The sequence below is a fragment of the Dipodomys merriami genome, unplaced genomic scaffold, assembly GCF_024711535.1.
Source record: "Dipodomys merriami isolate MVZ:Mamm:240054 unplaced genomic scaffold, mDipMer1.0.p SCAF_198, whole genome shotgun sequence".
Classification (NCBI taxonomy): domain Eukaryota; kingdom Metazoa; phylum Chordata; class Mammalia; order Rodentia; family Heteromyidae; genus Dipodomys; species Dipodomys merriami.
The window spans coordinates 1,785,633-1,806,534 of NW_027203359.1; the positions used below are offsets into that span (position 1 = coordinate 1,785,633).

The 20,902-nt window shown below is 42.9% G+C and overlaps 1 protein-coding gene across 7 annotated transcripts in view; it reads left to right on the plus strand.

The window, feature by feature from the left end:
* The first annotated feature begins 230 nt into the window (after positions 1–230).
* Foxn3 (forkhead box N3) overlaps positions 231–20,902 on the plus strand; it is a 370,110-nt gene continuing 349,438 nt past the window's right edge. For 6 of the 7 annotated variants that reach the window (XM_070028584.1, XM_070028589.1, XM_070028585.1 and 3 more), the window contains exon 1: positions 231–330. The gene's annotated coding sequence lies outside the window, so the exon portion shown is untranslated. The remainder of the gene's footprint in view (positions 331–20,902) is intronic. The other variant, XM_070028593.1, reaches the window with a different exon arrangement.

Here is a 20,902-nt window from a genome sequence, read left to right on the forward strand (position 1 = left end):
GGCCCACCCGGCTGGGAGCCGGCTGCCTGCCGGTAGGTACGTGCGCGCACCGGCGGCGGCGGGAGCCGGCCGCAGGGAGGCCGGGCCGGGCAGGCGCGCACTAGGACCCAGCGGGGCTCCGGGCCCGGGTGGGAGCCGCGCCGCCGACCCCGGGCGGGCGCCGGGCGCTGGAGCCGGGATTCCGGCCGTGCTCGGTGCAGCTCGGCCGGGCGGGAGACGGCGCGACCCGGCGGCGGTGGGGGGCGGGGGTCCCCCCGCGAGTGCACGCCGCCGCCGCCGCCCCCCACCCCCGTGCGGCCGCGAGGAGCAGCGCGGGGCCGGCGATCGCAGGTAACGAGCGTGGGGCCGGGCGGCCGTCCTCGCCGCGGCCGCCCGCGGCTCAGCATTGTCGCCGGGCTGCGGCGGCGCGGCGGCGGCGCGGGGGTCGCCCGGCGCCGGGTCCTCCGCGGGCCCCCGCCGCCACTCCCACCCAGCGCGGGGTGATCCGCGGCCGCAGCGCCAGCCCGGGCCGCGGGAGGGGCCCCGAGGGGCGCGGGAGTTGGGTCTCCAAAGTAAGTTCATTAAAGACGAAACAAAGTTTCTGCGGGATCCGCCGATCGCCTGCCTGGGACGCGAGCACACGTCGGCGTCGGCGTCGGGGTCGGCGTGGGCGCGGGCCGGGGCGGGCGGTCCGCGTCCCCGCCGCCGAGACGACCCTGTCCGTGCCATCTGGGAACCCGCTCGGGCGGAGGGGGGGGTCCCCGCCTCCCCTCCCTCCTCCCCCCCCCCGTCTGTTTCCTCCCCAGGGCCCCGGCCGCGGCGTTCGCCGTGGAGTTTGGCGGGGGCAGCGGGCCCAGCGTCGCGTAACTGTGCGGCGATCAGTTCGAAACCCGTGGCAAAGCCGTGGGTCCGGGGACCCCGTGTGAACCCCCGCCCCTCCTCCCTCCCGCCCTGACACCCCGAAACTGGGGTGACTTCCACAGAGGGGAGAGGGGGGTGGTGTTATTTATTTATTTGGGGGTCGAGGGCAGCAAGAATAATTTCTTTTTATCACATTTTTATTCTTATTGGGGGACGTTGTGCCCCAGGAAAAACGATCTGGGATTAGCCAGCCCAGAGGGCTGGAGAGACTCACTCACTCCTTCCTTCCTTCCTTCCTTCCTTCCTTCCTTCCTTCCTTCCTTCCTTCCTTCCTTCCTTCCCGTTCTTGTGTCTCTACTCTGAGAATGGCACGGGGAGGTAGTGATCCTGGGGGAGGTGTGTGTCGTCGTCGTCGTTGTTGTTGATAGCCGTGGGGGTCATTAATGGGTTTGGAGGGGTTGCCTGGCTGCGCACCTGAGCGGAGCAGCTGGGACCCCGTGGCAAACCGCGAGAGTCTGGGTCCGGAGGGAAGGAGGAGGAGGGAAGGAGGAATTCCTCCCCAGCGGCGGCCGGGTGCGTCTGGCTCATTGAGAAACAGGGGGATCGCTTTCCTTGGGCTCTGGGAAGAGATCCTGTGATTTCCTTTTGTTCCCTGGTTTTTCATTGATCGGGCAGCTCTAGCCCCAGAGAGGGTGCCCAGCTCTGAAGACAAGCACAGACACCCACCCACCGCAGCTCCAACTCTCTGATTGGTTGATTAGATTGAGACTTAGGCAGTCACCCCCCAAAATCTTCTTTTAATTTCAGATCAGGCTTCTCCTTGGCGGGGCTTTCTGCAAGATTGCTTTTTTTTTTTTTTTTTTAAATCCCGGTTGCATTTTGCTCTAGAGGCATTTTTTTTTAATGTATGTGTGTTTAATGTTTGTTGTTGTTTCTCTCCAGATCAAGTAGGCCATGTTGGTGACAAATTTCCTTGCAGACGTCAGCCACTAGCTTACCACTGATAGACGGTTAGCACGCTTGCCGTACCTGCTCAATGATTTCCACTCCTCCAGTGGCAGAGTGCAAGTTGTTTAACTTAGAATTATTATTAATCTTTTTTTTTCTCTAACTGCTGTTTGATCAGAGTATTTCAATAGCAACATCAGCAGATGGGTGCTTAACTGTGTCATTACTTTGGTAATTTAAGTGTTTTGACCATTAGCATGTTCCACACACTAAATCTAAGCCTTGCAGACAGGAAAAGAAAAAAAGACAATGAAAAGCAAACAATCAAAAAAACGAGCTTGCCCACTGTTAGAAGAATCTGCCTTGAGCTGCACGCATTTCACTTCCAAGCAAAAGGGCGATGTACATTTAAGGCTTGTGAACAGAAGAGACGCTGTGAAATGTGATAGCTGGACACCACCATGTAAAGCCTTAAACAAAATGTAAGCCTTTAAGTGCTTTATTAAAGAGACACAGTCCCAGAAGTTGTTAAATATAAACACTTTTCTGATTGGTTAAAAAAACATTTTAGACACAGGAAGTGGATGGTATCTAATAACCCAGGAGTGGAGAAGTGGTTGTCATGGAAACTGAGAAGAGTAACCCCACTCCACCCCCACCCCCACCACATGTACCAATACTACCCTGACCACCACTTAAAAAAATAAAACAAAAATCCAGCATTCCCAGATGTTGAGGGAACAGGCTGCTCTCTAAGCTTTCCCACAACATTGAAACCTGAGACTGTACCTTCAAAGCAAGGTCATTTTACAACAACAACCCCCCAAAAATGCAGCCTCTTGGATTTTGTAACTGTGTTTATCACGTTTTTTATAATTGAAAATCATCCAGAATCGGGGTTCAGTGGCTCATGCCTGTAATCTCAGCTACTCAGGAGGCTGAGATCTGAGGATTATGGTTCAGAGCCAGCCTGGGCACGAAAGTGTGTGATACTCTTTATCTCCAGTTAATCAGCAAAGACACAGAAGTGGAGCTGTGGCCCAAGTGGTAGAGTGTAAGCCTTAAGTGAAAAAGCTCCAAGACAGCACCCAGGCCCTGAGTTCAAGCCCTAGGACCAGCAACAACAACAACAACAAAAAGAGTTTAGGGAATGCCTGAAAGCCAGGATAAACACTGGAGCTTATTTTATTTTATTTTGCCACATTTGCGTTGTGCAAGGGGGAGGCTGGGGAGAATGTACCTGAGCACTTAATTCTGGAACCACACTGATTTGTATGTCTACTATGAGAATTCTCCTGTGAGCCACCAAGATTCAAATGTCACCTGTGAATGGGGAAGGGATGGTGAATCATTTCTGTTTGCCAGAGGGTTCAAAGTTGAACAGCAGCCATGCAATTGAAAGACCCCAGTTTGTGTTGGATCCTATTCTAAAGCCTCAAACTGTGTGTGGGGGTGGGGACTAAGCCATCTAGTGCTTTCTGGGGTAGAATGCTGGTGTTCTTGGTAGCTGAGGAGTGAAAGAAAAACAAAACAAAACAACAACTCCTAAATGGAAATTTAAAAAAAAAAGAAAGAAACTTTTCAAAACTGCAAATGCTATTATTTGGTTGATTTGGAAAACTATTTTTATTTTTTTGGATGGGGTAGAATGTTTTCATTTTTAGAATATTTCAGAGTTTCTTAAAACCAGAGTGGAAAATATTTCTACTATGTTCATAATAATGATGACAAGAAGAGAGAAGAGTTCCGACACCTCCCTGTCACCCCCCCCCCCCCCCGTGGAAAATCACTGAGTCACCATTCCCTAAACTTGAACTTTAAAGCTCATCTTAGCCAAGCTCTAGTGGCTCATGTTTGTTATCCTAGCTACTCTGGAGGCTGAGACTAGAGGATCAAAGTTTGAAGCCAGCCCAGACAGATCTTATCTCCAATTGACAGGCGTAAAGCGGAGGTATGGTTCAAGTGGTGGAGCTCCAGTTTTGAGTAGAAAAAACTAAGAATGAGAGGCCCTGAGTTGAAGATTAAGTACCATCTCACATACACACATAAAAAGCTCTTTATCATCAGTACAAAGCCAATACATTTCTTATAGTTTTCTCTTCTTGTCCATAGTAGTCTTTAACTATTATGTTCCCGATATTCATTTAGAAAAAAAAAAGCCCCAAACTTCCTTCCAGTTGTGGTAATTTATCATAGCCTTGCTTTAAGTTGATTGAAAATGGTCAGTGTTTAAACTTACTCCAATTACAGTTTGATCTTAAAGAGCATCGAATTTCTGTTTTCATCAACTGATTAGGGAAGGGAGGAAGTAGAAGAATTCCTGTTTTAATGTTAATTTGCTAACTTGTATGTCATGCAAGGACTTTCATGTCACTTGTGTGGTTTTATATATATTTCAAAATTCGAAATGATCAAATGTGGCGTGAAAGAGGTAATATTGAATGCCACAAGCAGTCTCGTAGGATTTCCTGCAGGGAGCTTTCTTATCTGTGGGTATGTTCATTTGCAGGAAACATGTCAGTTGCCTGTTTTTACAAACTGAAGGAAATGAATAGGATTTGTTGGTTTCTAGAACCTTCCTTCTCCACGGTCTGTCACAGAGTTTGCTCAGAACACTTCATTGAGAGGGACTTTTGAGGAATATAATTAATTCACTTCTGCTTATCTCTTTTTTGACTTTGGAATTAGAAAAAAATTAATCCTTACACTACCACAGACTACTTCTTTTACCAATACAAATTAACAAGATGTTCAGTGAAATTCCAATTCATTTTCATTTGTCAGATCGTTACTCATGTAGTCATTGAAGCTGGCATTTTTTGATAGGGATGCCAAATTTTGAATAATTATTCCAAAATAACAACCAAATGCCAGTCTCAATTTTGAATTAATGCAGGAAAGCAAAGGGAACGAGACAGCTTCATTCTCCTCCCCACTTCTAAGAAAACGGTCCATAAAGAATACATGTCAGCCGGATGCTCGGTAGCTCATGTCTGTAATCCTTGCTACTCAGGAGGCTGAGATCTGAGGACTGAGATTCAAAGCCAGCCTGGGCAGGGAAGTCTTTTCTCCAATTAATCACTAGAAAATCCAAGTGGAGCTGTAGCTCTCGGTGATAGGGCACTATAGCACAAAAGCTCAGGGACTGAGCCCAGGCTTGGAGTTCAAGCCCAGGACTGGCCAAAATAATAATTAATAATAATAATTATTATTTAAAAAGTTGTCAGATATAGGGTAATGTTATTGCCCTAGCCAAAGGTAAGAGAGAAGGAGCAGCCAAAGCCAGCCCTGAGAACATTGGAAAAAACCAACCTTGGGGCTGGGAAGGTAGCTCAGCGGTATAGTGCATGCCTTGCAAGCATGAGGCCCTGGGTTCGATTCCTCAGCACCACATAAACAGAAAAAGCTGGAAGTGGTGCTGTGGCTCCAGTGGTAGAGTGCTAGCGTTGAGCTGAAGAGCTGAGGGACAGTGCCCAGGCCCAGAGTTCAGGCCCCATGACCTGCAAAAACAACAACAACAACAACAAAAAAAAAAAACCTTAACTTCAAAAGCATTGACTGCTTCAAAGACTAAATTCTTTTTTGGATGTTGAAAATAAGTACATTTAATTGTTCCAATTCATGTGTGTTTCTAGGAGAAAAGGGTGGAGACAGGGAGGGACAAGAGTGTGTGGATCTCCATTTTCAGCCTGGTAAGTGGGCTTCAGAGAGCCTGGCGCGAGAGGACCATTTATTGCAATGGTTTACAGACATGTGTGTTTAATGTTCAGCACCAAATGGAATCTTCTGCAAGACCCTAACATATGAATTGAATAAAAATAGAGCTCTTAAGCCAGATATGGTAGTACATGGATCATAACTTGGAGTTAACCCAGGTAAGAAGATCAGTAACTTTTTACCCAGTAACCTGGGTAAAAAGTTCAAGCAAGACCCATCTTACTGGGCAGTGGAGGCACCTCTGTAATCCTTGCTACCCAGGAAGCATAGCTGTTATGATCATGGTAAAGGCTAGCTCTGGGCAAAGGCATGAGACCCTATCTAGAAAAGTAACTGAAGGGGAAAGGGCTAGAGTCATGGCCCAACTGTTAGAACTTCTGCTCGGCAAGCTCAAGCCCCTGCCTAATTGGTTATTTGGAGATGAAGTCTCCTACACTTTTCTGCCCAGTCTAGCTTCACACCAGGATCCTCTTGTTTTTCAGCCTCCTGAGGAGCTAGGATTACAGCCACTAGCATCTGACATTCACTATAGTTTTACTAGAAGGCATGGGTATTATTTATTGTCACCTTAGAGTCTGTCCTACTGCTGTTCTTCTATTAGTCAGTGAAAATAATTTCCTATTTAGTGTCATTCACGAAATGAAAGTTTGCCAAGCTATATAAATCTGCTTGGCAGAGACTCGGTAGTATTTTTGAGTGTTGAGTCAAATGATAACACACAGATGATACTTGAGTATCATCAAATATACCCACATTATCTCCTTTATTATGAGATTGTACTGCAAGATGCCGCATGGAAATGGAGCTCACTTGTTCACTTTGGAACCCAGAGTTTGAAGGCTTTCTAGAGGCAGAGGACAGAGGGGAATCGCTGTGGGTTCCCTTCCTCCCCTCCCCCTTCCCCTTTCCCCTTTCCTCCTTCCTTGCTTTTCTGGACTGTTTCATTCACATTCTCACTGGCTAGGAGGTAATCAGCCCAGGATTCAGGCAAAGTGTCTGTCGCCCAATTGTGCTTCTTAAAGAACACAGCCAATCTCCTAGCATTGATTTTTTTCTAGAGGCTCCACAGTTGGGTGTCTGCACAAGTAGAAAGGACAGACCCTTCTCTACATTTCTGCAGTGACTTCCATTGTCCTTCTAATCAGTGTTCCTGGGAGCCACAGAGCTCCAAGCTTTTCTTTTCCTTTTTTTTTTTTTTTATTTCCTTTCTAAAGATGAAACTGGTCTCTAAGCACAAAATAGTTGGCTGCGGTAGTAGATGAACATGATTGTGGATACCATTTATTTATTGAATTGCGCTGCATGCAGCTTCCCCCCCCCCCCCTTAGGCTGTTTAAGGCCATCTCCCCCCTCTTCCTCCTCCCTACACTGCAAGGAAGACTTCAGGCCACCACCGCCACAAGAAGCCAATGGGCGGTCGGTCCCAAGGCCTGTGTATAGCGAATGTGCGGACACAGCTGCTTTACAACTGGGCACTGCACTCCAAAGGCCTTGGGGGCTTACTCTGTGACTCGATGAATGCACAGTGGCCCAGTACCAGGCCATGGCTAAGGGGATTCATGGAGGATTTCTGCAAATGAGGTACCGTGTATGTTGGTGCCGTGATTTGGAGGGCAGCCAGCCCCAGTGGCAAGAGGGATTTTTAGTATATTCTACAAGGCAAGGTTTAGATCACCTATGAGATATCTTCACACCCTGACATTTTCTGATTCAGGACATGTTAACACTTCCAGGGGCTTTCACCTGCAATCCTGGCTGTATAAGGACTAGTCCTGTCGATTTTTGTGACCAGATTCAGCCTGGTAGAATAGTCTTTTGAAAAAGACCTAAGTAACTCTGGTGAGACTGGCACCAGTGGATGATATTGAAAAGGGTACCGCGGCGCAGACCTAGAATCCTGGCTACTTACAGTGGCTGAGCACTGAGGATTGTGGTTCAAAGCCAGACTGGGCAGCCATAGCTGAAAGACTTTTTTTTTTTTTTTTTTTTTTTTTAATGTCAGTTGTGGGGCCTGAACTTGATCTGGGCATTGTCCCTGAGGAATTTTTGCTCAAGGCTAGCACTCTACTGCTTTGAGCCACAGCACCACTTCTAGTTTTCTGGTGTTTAGTTGGAGACAAAAGTCTCATGGACTTTCCTGCCTGGGCTGCCTTTGAAATGGGATCCTCAGATCTCAGCCTTTTGAGTAGCTTGGATTACAGGTGTGAACCATTGGCACCCAGCTTGAGAGACTCTTATCTTTGATTCAACAGAAAAAAAGCCCAAAGTAGAAGTGTGGCTTAGGTGGTAGAACACCAGCATCAAGCATGAAGCCTGAATGAGAATGGGAAGCCCTCAGTTAAAGCCCCAGTACAGACAGACAGACAGACAGACAGACACACACACACACACACACACACACACACACAGACACACAGACACACAGACACACAGACACACACACACACACACACACACACACACACACACACACACACACACACACAAATCATATCACACTGAGAAAGGACCTTGGTGTTTCAGGTGCTGTTTCCTGCATTATGGATGATGATTCTCAGAATAGTCATGTTTGAAGATTTTTTACTTACTTATTTTGTCGGTCGTGGGGCCTGAACTCGGCCTGAGTGCTGTACTGAGCTCTTCAGCTCAAGGTAGTGCTCTACCACTTGAGCCACAGCACCACTTCTGGCTTGTTTTTTTCCTGCTTATGTGGTGCTGAGGAATGCAACCCAGGGCCTCATGCATGCAAGGCAAGCACTCTACTACTGAGCCACCTTCCCAGCCCCCAGAATAGTCATGTTTTACTTTGCATTCACATGCCGTTCCCCAACTGAAGAAACTGAGGTAATTGCTTTCTTAGAGCTACCTGTTCTGAGCAAGCCAATCAGTTCTCAGTTCCAGTCCCCAGCTCCTTGTTCCAGTTACTTTCTACCCACTGGCCACCAAACAACTCTTGTCCTGACTGTTTCTATCCCCAGTGATGGTATCTTCTTCCATACTAGAAATGGACTCTCTTTCTGGATAAATCGCACACTGACTGGGATGAGGGCTGTTTGTTGTGACTCTGGCCAAAAATAGGATTTTTGCCTCTTGTGATTCTGGCCAAAAATAGGATTTTTGCCTCTTGATTGTGTTCACATAGCTGACTGACCATAATGACAGGTTAAACTCCTTTCTTGGTGTTTCTTTAATTTGCTGTTGGTCTTGGGGCTTGAACTCAAGTCATAGGCTCTAGTCCTAAAGCTCTTTTCTCAAGGCTAGCGCTCTACCATTTTGAGCCACAGCTCCACTTCTGGTTGTCTGAATGATTAATTGGAGATAAGAGTCTCATGGGGACTTTTTTTGCCCAGGCTGCCTATGAATGACAGTTGTCAGATTTCAGCCTCCTGAGTAGCTAGGATTATAGGTGTGAGCCACCGATGCCTAGCTCTTGGTGTTTATTTCTCCTCATCATTTAGATTTCCCTTCATCCACCTCCCGGCACATTCACTTACTTGGTAAACAAAAGGCTCCGTCATAGAATAGGATTTTCCTGAATTACCAATACATTATATCCAGTCTGTTCGTGGCATTTCTAAGCCATAAGAATAGATTTCCTAGACATGTTCATGTTTAGAATTTATATGAATGGCTCAGCAAACTCCAGTGTGCAAATACAGTGAGGTCTCTTGGATTTCTTTCAGATTAAAAACACCTAGTTTAAGCTGGGCACAGTGGCTCAAGCCTGTCATCGTAGATACTTGTGAAGTGGAGATGAGGGGATCACAGTTCTAGGTTGGCTGACGGCTGGCATAAAAGGTCATGATACTCCATCTCAACCAATGGCTGGCACAATGGCACATACCTGCTAGCCCCAGCAACAAGGAGAAGCATGAATAGGAGGATCATAAAGAGAGAACCTCCCTTGAACACAGCCAACCTAAAAAGGAGCTAGAAGCATGACTCAAGTGGTAGGGCACCTGATTGGCAAGCATGAGACCTTGAATTCAGTTTTGATTACTGCCAAAACCAAAACCAAACCAAAACAAAACAAAAAATACCAAATAGCTGAGCACTGGAGGCTCACATCTATAATCCTAGCTATTCAGTAGACTGAGATCTGAGGATTGTAGTTCAAAGCCAACCTGGGCAGAAAAGTTTATAAGACTCTTATCTCCAATTAACCAGCTAAAAGCTGGAAGTGGAGGCATGGCTCAGTGGTAGAGCACCTGCCTTGAGCACAAAAGCTAAGAGAGTACAAGGTCCTGAGTTTAAAGCCCTAGTATACTAGTACAAAAACAAACCAACCCACTGGGTTTAGCCCATCAGACAGAAAGATGTCCAGAAGGTCCTCCCCCAACACCCCCTACCACTAAATCATATGGATCCCATGTAGATTTATACAGCTGAAGTGGGGAGGGGGGGCTCATCAGCATGATTCCTTTTCTAAGCAGCATGCTCTGGTTCTTGCTAACGCAAGGGATGTTACAAGCCAAGGCATTGACTAATCATGGCACAGTGCCTTAGAACATGTGAGAGGAATTGGAACCTGGTACACAATTTCAATGAAGGAGGTTTCTGGTCCTTCCTACTGCTCTAGAAGGGGTCAGGTGAAGGGACAGGACTTGATGGGACATTTCATATTTCACAGATGGGTTTTGATGTGCTTCACATGAGTAAAATCATTTTAAGGCATTGATGAAGAGAAGCACTGATGACATATATATGTATATATATACACACATATATATGTATAAATATGTATGGTAAGTTGGCAAACATATATATATATACATATATATATATATATATATATACACACACATACACACACACACACACATACGGTAAATTGAGCAACTACTGCATCCCAATCATATGCAGTAAGGATACAAGGATAGAAGGATGAGGCAATCACTTGGAGACTGCATACCACCTGCTCTGACACTGGCAATGTAAACGTAGCTCCACTGAAGTTTGAATTCTAAACTGATCTGCACAGCCTGAGGCGTGGCCCTCTCCCTGAGCTCCTTGCTGGACTCTTAGGCATCTTGCTTTGGTTTAGATTGCTCAGAGAATCGGAGGGTGGGCAGTTGGTTTTGGAGACCGTCCAGGGAGGATGAGGGGGGACACCCCATGTAGGACCTGGCTTTCTACATCACGGGCATGGGCCTGCCGTCAGGAGTCGCTGAACCCTGACTGGAGCAGGCAGCCCAGGCTGTACCTCAGAGCTGCTCAGGGACATCTGGGTGCCCTGGGCCGGACACTAGGATGTAAGGCCTATAAGGGATGATGCAGCGCCTGAGTAGCTTCAACCACCATTCCGCGTTCTTTAGCTCCTTGCACAGCCATGGACGGACTGTACAACTGCAGATGTGTCAAAAGAATATCCTTTTAATAGTCCTTTGAACTTCAACATGAATGAAGATCCAGCAAGCGTGGTTTTTTTTTTTTCAGTCTGAAGAATGGGAACAAAAGAAATAGCATGAAAGTTCAGAGTTATTAAAGCAGTCTTTTTCTTCTCGCTCTGTTACAATCATCATCCTCATCTCTGAGGCCAGAAGTCTTGGTTAATGTGCATCTATAATTTTTCCCCAAGGCTCCTTTCCTGTGTTCTCTGTCCCCTCTTCCCCCATCTCTTCTGGACTCTGAGCGCCTCTCTCCCACAATGGACAAGTGACCTGTTCCTCAGCCCTTCTACTTTCTTTTCTTTTTTCTTTTTGGCCAGTCCTGGGCTTCAACTCAGGGCCTGGGCACTGTCCCTGAGCTTCTTTTTGCTCAAGGCTAGCACTCTACCACTTGAGCCACAGCACCACTTCTGGCCTTTTCTGTGTATGTGGTACTGAGGAATTGAACCCAGGGCTCCATGCATGGTAGGCAAGCACTCTACCACTGAGCCACATTCCCAACCTCCCTTTCTTTTCTTTACTCCTGAAGTTTTCTCACCAAACCACTCCCCAAATGCTCTACTTCTCATTCAAGAAACTTGCCCCCATATTATCTACTGACTGCTATGTGACTTTAGCCATGTGAACCATTTAACCTGAGGTTCTAGTCTTTTGTTCTGTTTCTATAAGTAATAGGGAAATGAAACTCAGGCAAGCAGGAACCCTGAAGGGATGATTGGGAAGGCTAAGTCAACTCAAGTTATTGAGCTCTTTGTATCATCATGTCAATCTCTCCCTCCACTGAGAATCAAGGGTGGCTTCCAGATGCCACCTTGACCACATCTGTTCTCCATTACCTAATTGTTTTAAGTCTTTCTATAATCTAGCCTCACCCATGACTGCTCACTTAACCTGGCCCCAATTTCTTTTTGTCTGTGATGATGTGTGGGAGAGGGTATGGAACTTACTCTTCCTTTCACTTATTTTATTTTTTTGGTGCCAGTCCGAGGGCTTGAGACTCAGAGCCTGGGGTGCTGTTCCTGAGCTTGGTTGCTCAAGGCTAATGCTGTACCACTTTGAGCCACATGTCCACTTCCAGTTTTGTTTTGTTTGTTGTTCGTTTTTTGTTTTTGTTTTTGTTTTAGTGGTTAATTGGAGATAGAAGTCCCATGGAATATCCTGCCTGGACTGCTTTGAATTACAGTCCTCAGATCTCAGCCTCCTGAGTAGTTAGGAATACAGGTGAAAGTCACTGTCACCTGGCTTCTTTTTATTTCTTACAGAGATGCGGCTAATTTGGCATCCTCTGCTGGGTGGCTGAGGCTCTCTAGAGCCAGGTCTCGTGCCCATGGGGTGCTGTTTGTGCAGCTATGCCCATGGGTGAATCTATGGTTTCCTGCAGATGGGCAGTCCTGGGATCTCACGATGCCATCCCTTTAACGTTAAGTCAAGCTTGTTAACAGGATTGGTTAAATCTTTTCTACTTTTTGATTCTTGGCTAAGTCTATTTCCTACTAAAGGATATGAATTAAGATCTCCCACTAGTAGACGGTTGGGTTTTTTTTTTTTCCTTTCTGTTTGGTACATATACATTTAGAATTCTTCTGTGTTCTTGGGAAATGGAACCTTTTCTGTATATGAAGTAATGCTCTTTACCTCTCAGAATGCTTTTTGCTTTCAAGTGCATTTTGTCTGATGCGAATGTAAAAATATGAGACGACAATGGGACTTCCCTTTGATTTGTTTTTGCTGATACTTGTTTCTCCCTTCTCTGTGTTTTTTAAAGCCCTTTGTTCCCTAGTAAGCAAGAGCCATCTTTTATATGACATATAGCTGGAGGTGGTTTTCATATAGTCAGTAATTACCTATTAACCCAACACTTATATTGTAATTACAAATATATTCCAGTTTATTTTTTCAATCTTATTTGTTCTTTCCATTTTCCCAGCCTCTTCTATATTTCCTTTTTTTATTTCTTGCTTTCTGTTGAATTGATTAGGACTTTTTTTCCTATTTCATTTTATTTTCCTGTAGGCATTTGATAGTTCTATACTCTTAGGATTCTCTTACTGGTCCTCTAGAAATTTAGTATGAATAGTTATCAAAGCCTAAAGCTAATTAGTATTTTTTTCTCCCAAATAAACATGAGAAACTGTGGCCCTTAACTCCCCTTTTCCTCCAATTGAGGTCCCATTGTACTCAGATTTACAGTTATAGTTATTTTAAATCCCAGAGGTCAGAAAGTTTAGACATTATCATTATTGTGTGAAACTGAAAATGTGTGTTTATTCTTACTATGTTTCATAGTTTTAATTCCTTCATATCCACATCAGTTCATATAATGAAAATAAATTAAAGAAACTGACAGTTATTGTTTGATGGAAAATATCTTTTTTCAGCATGTTCTTACAATAGAGTGATCATAGGTCTTGAGCAAAACTTTGCTAGGTATAAAAGCAATACTTTTCGCTGAGCATATTAGAAATGTTCCTTTGTTTTCTGATCTCTGTGAAAGAGAAATCAATGTTAGTTCTAATTGTCATTTGTGTTGATGGTCTTCTTTCTTCCAGAGTATTTTATGAATGTTTTTAAAATAGTCTCTGGCTTTCTGCAATTTAATCACAAGTACTTTATTGTGGTATTTTTTTAATGTATTTATTTCCTATGAGTTTTGGAGACTAAGTTTGTAAATAGAATTTTTCATCAATTCTGGAAGAGTCTCAGAGTATTGTCCATATTCTGGATTTTTTTTCTCTAAGACAAATGTGTTAGACTTTTGTTCTTTATTCTCTCCGTGTTTTAACTTCCCTTTCATATTTTCTATTTCTTCATATCCTAAATTCTAGACAATTTCTTCAGTCTTCTCTATTCTGTTGTGTCTCACCTATCCAGTCTTGCACACTTCTTATATATTTGTCCTCTTCCATTATTATCTAAACATTTATTTATTTAACTTATTTTTTAGCTAGTTCTGGGACTTGAACTGGAGCCTGGTTGATTTCTCTTAGCTTTTGTGCTGAAGGCTGGTGCTCTACCAGTTGAGCCATAGCTTCACTTCCAGATTTTTGGTGGTCAATTGGACATAAGAATCTCACAGACTACGATACTCAGATCTCAGCCTCCTGAGTAGCTAGGATAATACATAAGAGCCACCAGCACCTAGCTTCTAAACATTTATTTTTCTATTTGATGTCTTTTTTTCTAATTCAGTGTTCAATCCAAACTCACAAAGACTTCATATTTACACATTATCTTGTTTCTGCTAAGTGTTGCTCATGGTGCTTTGCTTTGTTGTGTTGTGTGCTTCTGTGTGTTGTTTTGCTTTGTTTTATTTTACTGTCACTTTGTGATGGAGACTATAGTATGATTCTTTGAGGTTTTCATTGAAGGTGGATTTCTCTAGAAATAGCACTTGTTTTTGCCAGGTTTCCGAAATTATTACCAACCAGCAAAGCTAAGACTTAAAATTCTTAACTTGAGGAGTTTTGGGGGTAACAGTGATCAAAATCTATCCTCCAAACCCATGTGAGGGCTGCCTTGTGGCTACAGGCTTTTATTAAAGACCTTCCCTCTTCTGCTTAGCACTCATTTTGAGACAGGACATGTTGGTAAAGACTTGGAGTCCCTTTAGTTGAGTACCTTTTATTACACTCTGTTTCTTGGTAGGCCTTTGGTTTGTGTTGTCTGCTATCCCTACATAGTAAAAAGAGAAACTCAAAAGTTCTACCACTTGAGCCACATCTGGCTTTTTTGGTGGTTAATTGAAATGAGACTCTTATTGGCTTCCTCATGGGAGCTGTCTTCTAACTGTAATCCTCAGATCTCAGCCTCCTGAGTAGCTAAGATTATAGGAGTGAATCAATCACCAGCACCTGGCCAAAATATCACTTCCTTCCACATTCATCTCATTTTAAGCTCTCAATTATATTCATTAATACTGCCTGCATCAACAAATGCAAAATAGTGCAATGAATGAAAACAATGTAAGTTTCTTACCTATTGAAAATGGGTGATCTGGTTTGTGGAGATCTTCTCTGTCATAGGTTGATTTAGAGTACCAAGCACTTCCCATTTTAGTGCTCTGCCATTTTTCAACCCACAGTTCTTATGGTCACAAGCTTATTAGGATACACCAGCGGAAAGGGGAAAGAACATGGTGACTCCTGAGTGACTAGTTTTTATTGGTCAGACCAAGCTGGGACCTATTTCACTTCCTGTCCCATTGCTTTAGCTAGTTCTTGGTAAGATGGCCACATCTCTGTGCCAAGAGGGTTGCTGGGAAATGTAGTCTAGATGCATCCCAGGAAGAGGCAGATACTGGTTTGATAAGTAGCTGGTGTCTGCCATGTAGTTTCTCTCCAAAACCTCAGCCCAACTTGATCTCCCACTTTTCTGAGCTTCCATTCCACTCAGCATCAGCGCTACCAAGCTTAGAATTTAATTATCCAGACTTATTTCATGCTTGTACAGTCTAAATCACCAAGTATATGATATATTCCTCGAAGGTGATTTTGGTGCTGGGTTTTTAAAAATATTCCCTACCCCTCAGTTCTGTATACACAGTATACACTTAGAAAAACAAATCTCTGGCCAGATGTGGTGGTTCCTGCCTGTAATCTCAGCCCTAAGGATGATCTCAATTATTATTCTTAATTGTGCATTTTAAGTAGCAATCTGTGCATTTCATTTCACAGTTACTGAGTTTTTGAATCTGTTTTAAACAACAGCATGTAGTAATTTTGAATCTGCTGGGATTATTTCAATTTTGAAGCCAGGTAAGACCTTAACCCCACCTGTACAAATAAACATACCACAACACAAAACAAAAAAAGCACCAAAACCTCTGAATGAAGACATATTATTTTGCTTAGGAAATACCCACTAGTGTATTTAGGAGTTCGGCAGCATGATTTCCAAGGGATGCACTGTCTGATTCCCTCAACTTTTCTTGAGATTTGATGGGTGATTTCTTCTCAGTGTTGGAGTGAGTCCTTCCTTGTGCCTTTGGATTGGTCTGAGAACTCGTTCCGTTCCTTCAGCCAGGCTGTATCTGTTGCATGCTGATCCTGGTATTGTTGAGGATCTGGGCACAGGATAAAAAAGCAGTACAGATAAGACCCTGGCCTTGAGATGATGAAATGAGGGAGTGTGGACAAGCTGCTTTAAATGGGGAAAGACATTTCCAGTTGACATTGACTGATAGAGTGGTGGTGAGGCCCCAAGCCATTAGTATGACATAAGGAAAAAAGCTAAGTGCTATCTCAAGTCCTTTAGTAGAAATCCCAGAGCCTTAATTTGGTTTGGGGAAGTTTGCATAAGGGGCCCCTGTTCCACAGACCAACAAGCAAAGGAGCTTGGCTACTAAGTATTCCCCAGGGCTAACAGAAAATTGCAGCTGAACTGGATCCTAGGTTATTGCCCTCAATATTACCCTGTACTTGACTTGAACTCATTATTTTGTTGCTAGGTTCAATGTTTCCAATACCTCATTTTTATTTTCTGTTGCTTAGTAAATGACAGTGACATATGGGCCTAAGTTAAATGGTTGAAATCATAGTTTGTTTTGTTTTTTTACTGAGGACTTTTCTTTCTCGACAGCAGTGTACCAGGGATGGGAAATTACCCTGACACCTTTGTAACTCTAATCTATTATCCACCTGCTACGATATAAACACAATCCATGTGGCAAATTACTTTAGGTGCCAATAAAGCCTGTGTTTTGGAAAAATGTTGGACTCTGTGTATCCCAAACATTGTTTTGAATCAAGCCATCTGAAATATGCAGATTAAGAATTGGAAGTGATATCCTGAATAGCATCGTCAAAATTCCAGGAAGGGACAGAGTGTAAAATACAAGATGTTGAGGGGTGGGTAGTCACACGTCAGCCCTGTTTCCTTTGATTGAGCAAATTCTTGGGCCTAGTTCAGGCCTTGAGCCAGCCAGAGGAGTTGACTTGACAAGTTGACCGAAGAGGCAGCTCTAGCTCTCAAAAGCTAAGACAACAACTCACTTGCTATGTGTTTTTGTTCATTTGTTTGTTCGTTTCATGGGATAGGTGACAGGATTTTGAACAGAGAGCAAAATGTAACATTTTAAAACAGAAGAGAAAGGAGCATTGGACTTGTACATTGTATATAATGTCTCCTCAGGAATTATCTAAAACTACTCTAACATATTTTTATGAAAAAAATGAAAAGCCTTTGTCTTCATTGCTAAAGTTTCCCAAACTATATTAAGGTACCAAATCTCAGCTCAGGACATGAATGAGATATATGGCCCAGGAACTGGCAAGCTATTTTAATAGTAGTTTCTCTTCCAGATACTGTGAACTGCTGAGCTGTCTCTTCTACAGTGACTATGTATTTATTTCTATATTTAGTGTTAAGTAGTCAATACAAAGGACACAATCTTATATTCTTCATATAGCCAATGTGATTTTTGTTTTTTGTCAGTCATGGGGCTTGAACTCTGGGCCTGGGTGCTGTCCGTCAGCTCCTCAGCCCAAGGCTAGCCTAGCTCTACCACCTGAGGTACAACAACACTTCTAGTTTCCTGGTGGTATATTGGAGATAAGAGTTTCATGGCCTTTCCTGCCTAGGCTGGCTTTGAACTGAGATCCTCAGATCTCAGCCTCCTGAGTAGCTAGGATTACAGGCGTTAGCCACTGGTGCTCTGATGTGATTTTTTTTTTTTTTTTGGGGTCTGGTCATGGGGCCTGAACTCTGGGCCTGGGTGCTGTCCTTCAGCTCTTCAGCTCAAGGCTAGCGCTCTACCACTTGAGCCACAGTACCACTTTGGCTTTTTTTTCCCTGCTTATGTGGTGCTGAGGAATTGAACCCAGGGCCTCATGCATGCAAGGCAAGTGCTCTACCACTGAGCCACCTTCCCAGCCCCTCTGATGTGATTTTTAAATTACATTTTTTAAAGAAAAGATATGTAGGGACTGGGAAGGTGGCTCAGTGGTAGAGGCCTCATGCCTTGCATGCATGAGGCCCTGGGTTTGATTCCTCAGTATCACATAAGCAGAAAAAAAAACGGAAGTGGCACTGTGGCTCAAGGGGTAGAGCACTAGCCTTGAACTGAAGAGCTGAGGGACAGTGCCCAGGCTCAGAGTTCAGGCTCCATGACTGACAAAAAGAAAAAAAGGAAAAAAAGAAAAGATATGTATTATTATTGGGATGGTTATACAATCTGGCTAAAACAATTTGTTTGTGATAGTTTTGATATATGTCTATTGTTCCAGTAATTGCCCACCTGGAGTACATCTTTAAGTGTTAGCTAGGTTATGGTCACTTAGCATACAATGGTCATCAATGTGTCTAAGTATGTTTCTCAGATCAACTCCTCTAATGAGAAAAGCAGCTTAAAATTAAAATGGGAAGGGGGGAAGGAATCAGTTTGGAAGCATTGGTGAACCATTAAGGCAATGAAGAACTGTAGATCTAAGATCCAGGAGGATAAATTAGTGATGAAAAGCCCAGAGGGGTGAGCTTAGCTTGTGGGTCTAATGATTATGATTAATATGATGAAATTAACCAATTAATATGTCCAAAGAATTTAAAGACTAGATTGAATTTTTTTTTTCCTGGAGAAATGAACATCATAAATAGGAATCAAAAGGACCTCTGAACTGAATGGTTTATTGACTGAGATGCAAATACTTTAATATTGGATTTGGTGAAAGCTTTTATTGCATGATTGCATATATTAGTAAAACCATTGAATGTTAATAATGGGTGAATTAGTGGTATGTAGTGGCTGTTTATTTAAAAAAAAACAGTGGATGGGTTCAATAAAAAGATAGTACTATAGAGAGAATTAGTGAACTAGAAAATTGGGTAAAAGAAAATACCAGCTGTGTAGCACTGGGATTATGTAGCAGCTCAATGAGGCCCCTAGATTGAATCCTCAACATGAAAATAATAATGATTAACAGCAATAATAAATCTAGAGAGTCAAAAGAATAGAAAATAAGGATAAGCTTGTGAAAACACAAAATATGGTAGAAAGGCCTAGTATACAGGCAACTACAAGTTCAGTAGAAGAGAAAGACAAATGGGAGAAACAATTCAGTGACTGGGAATATCCCAAAACTAACAAATGATACAAAGCCACAGAATGGAGAGGCCCTAGGACACCAATCAGTATGAGTACAAAAATATTTCAACATAGTAAAACTTCTGTAGCAAAGCTCGAAAAGCAGTTGGAGTTCAAGATGTTCCTTCATCCTTAAAGGAAGACTGACAAGGGACTCTTTAACTGAAACAATAGGAACCAGAAGGAAGTGGAATGGAATGCTATCTTCAAATTGCTAGTAAAACAACAACACCAAAACAGCCGCTTACCACAAATTTTATATCCACCAAAAAGCTATCTCAAAAAGGAAAAATCAAAAACATTAAAATTATCTTGAGCTCATCTATATTAAAGGAAATAGTAACGATAGTAGACTTTTATACCAGTTCAACACTTAGAGGTGCAAAGAACAATGAAGAACAGTAGCAATAATAATTAAGTGATTAAACATAAATATATATTGATCTCATGGGGTAACAATTATGTCCTGTGGAATTTAAATGTAGAATAAAATAATCACTAAACAATGAACATAGGTCTGAAGGAGTTAGTGAAGTGAAAATATTCCAAGTTTCTTGTCTTAGAAGTGATAAAGGACTAAATAAAGGGCTGGGAAGGTGGCTCAGCGGTAGAGCGCTTGCCTTGCCTGCTCGAGGCCCTGGGTTCGATTCCTCAGTACCACATAAGCAAAAAATAAAAAGCCAGAAGTGGTGCTGTGGCTCAAGTGGTAGAGCGCTAGCCTTGAGCTGAAGAGCTGAGGGACAGTGCCCAGGCCCAGAGTTCAGGCCCCACAACCGGACCCCCCCCCCAAAAAAAGAACTAAATAAAATACCAACAATAATGTGGTTCCAGCAATAACTTACTATATCATGATCAAATTGACTCTCTTTCTCCCCCCCAAAAAAAGAAAAAGAAAAATTAGGGCAATAAATCTGAAATTAGTCCATATGATAAATATACTGAAAAAAAAACGGCAAAAGAGTATTATGAATAATCTTAGGACAATATATCTGAAATTTTAGAAGAAATTGACCAAACTTTAAAACTGCTCCTTATCCAACTATGTCTAAGTGAAATAACAGTCTTGAGTAGATCTATTTCTACTCATACAAATATATAATTAAAAACGTTCCCATAAGGAATACTTCAGGCCCAGATGGTTTTACAGCTGAATTCAACAAATATTTAAAGAAGAAATAACACATACTTTCCACAAACCCTTCCAGAGGATAGAAAAAGTAGGAAGACTCCAACTTGTCTTAAGCCAGAAGAATTTTGATATTAAAAACTTGACCCCCCAAAAAAATTTATAAAGAAGGAAAATTTCAGAATAGTTTTACTCATGAATATAAACTCAAAAAATCCTGAATAAAATACATGCAATGTGAATCCAGCAGTAAGTTACTATGTCATGATCAAGTTGACTGTCTTCCAGAAATGCAAACTTTTAGGGCAACAAACTTGAAAAACAGTCCTTGTAACCCAATATATCAACAGCATAAAGAAGAAAAGTATGTGATCATCTTAATAGATACAGATAATCTCTGGGATATAATCTGACATTGCATTCTATTTAAAAAGAAAATTCTCATCAAATTACTAGAAAGGAAGCTGTGTTACTCTTAGAAGAGTATTTACAAAAATCTCCTGTGTTGTTAGAAAGTAGGCAACATCATATATTGGGTGACATATTAAAACTTTCCTTTGAGAGCAGGAAGGAAGACAAATGTGCATCTCTTCCCACATCTGCATCACTGCCTAGCGGGTCCTGGCCAGTGTGAGGAAGCAAAGAAGAGATATAAAGGCATTGACTGAGATTAGAAAGGAATAAACCAAGCACAATTATTGGGACATTAAATTACTCTATATTTAAAAAGTTTAGTTAAATGGTTGACATTAAAAAAATTGATTTTAGGGCACAGGAAGGTGGCTCAGTGGTAGAGTGCTTGTCTTG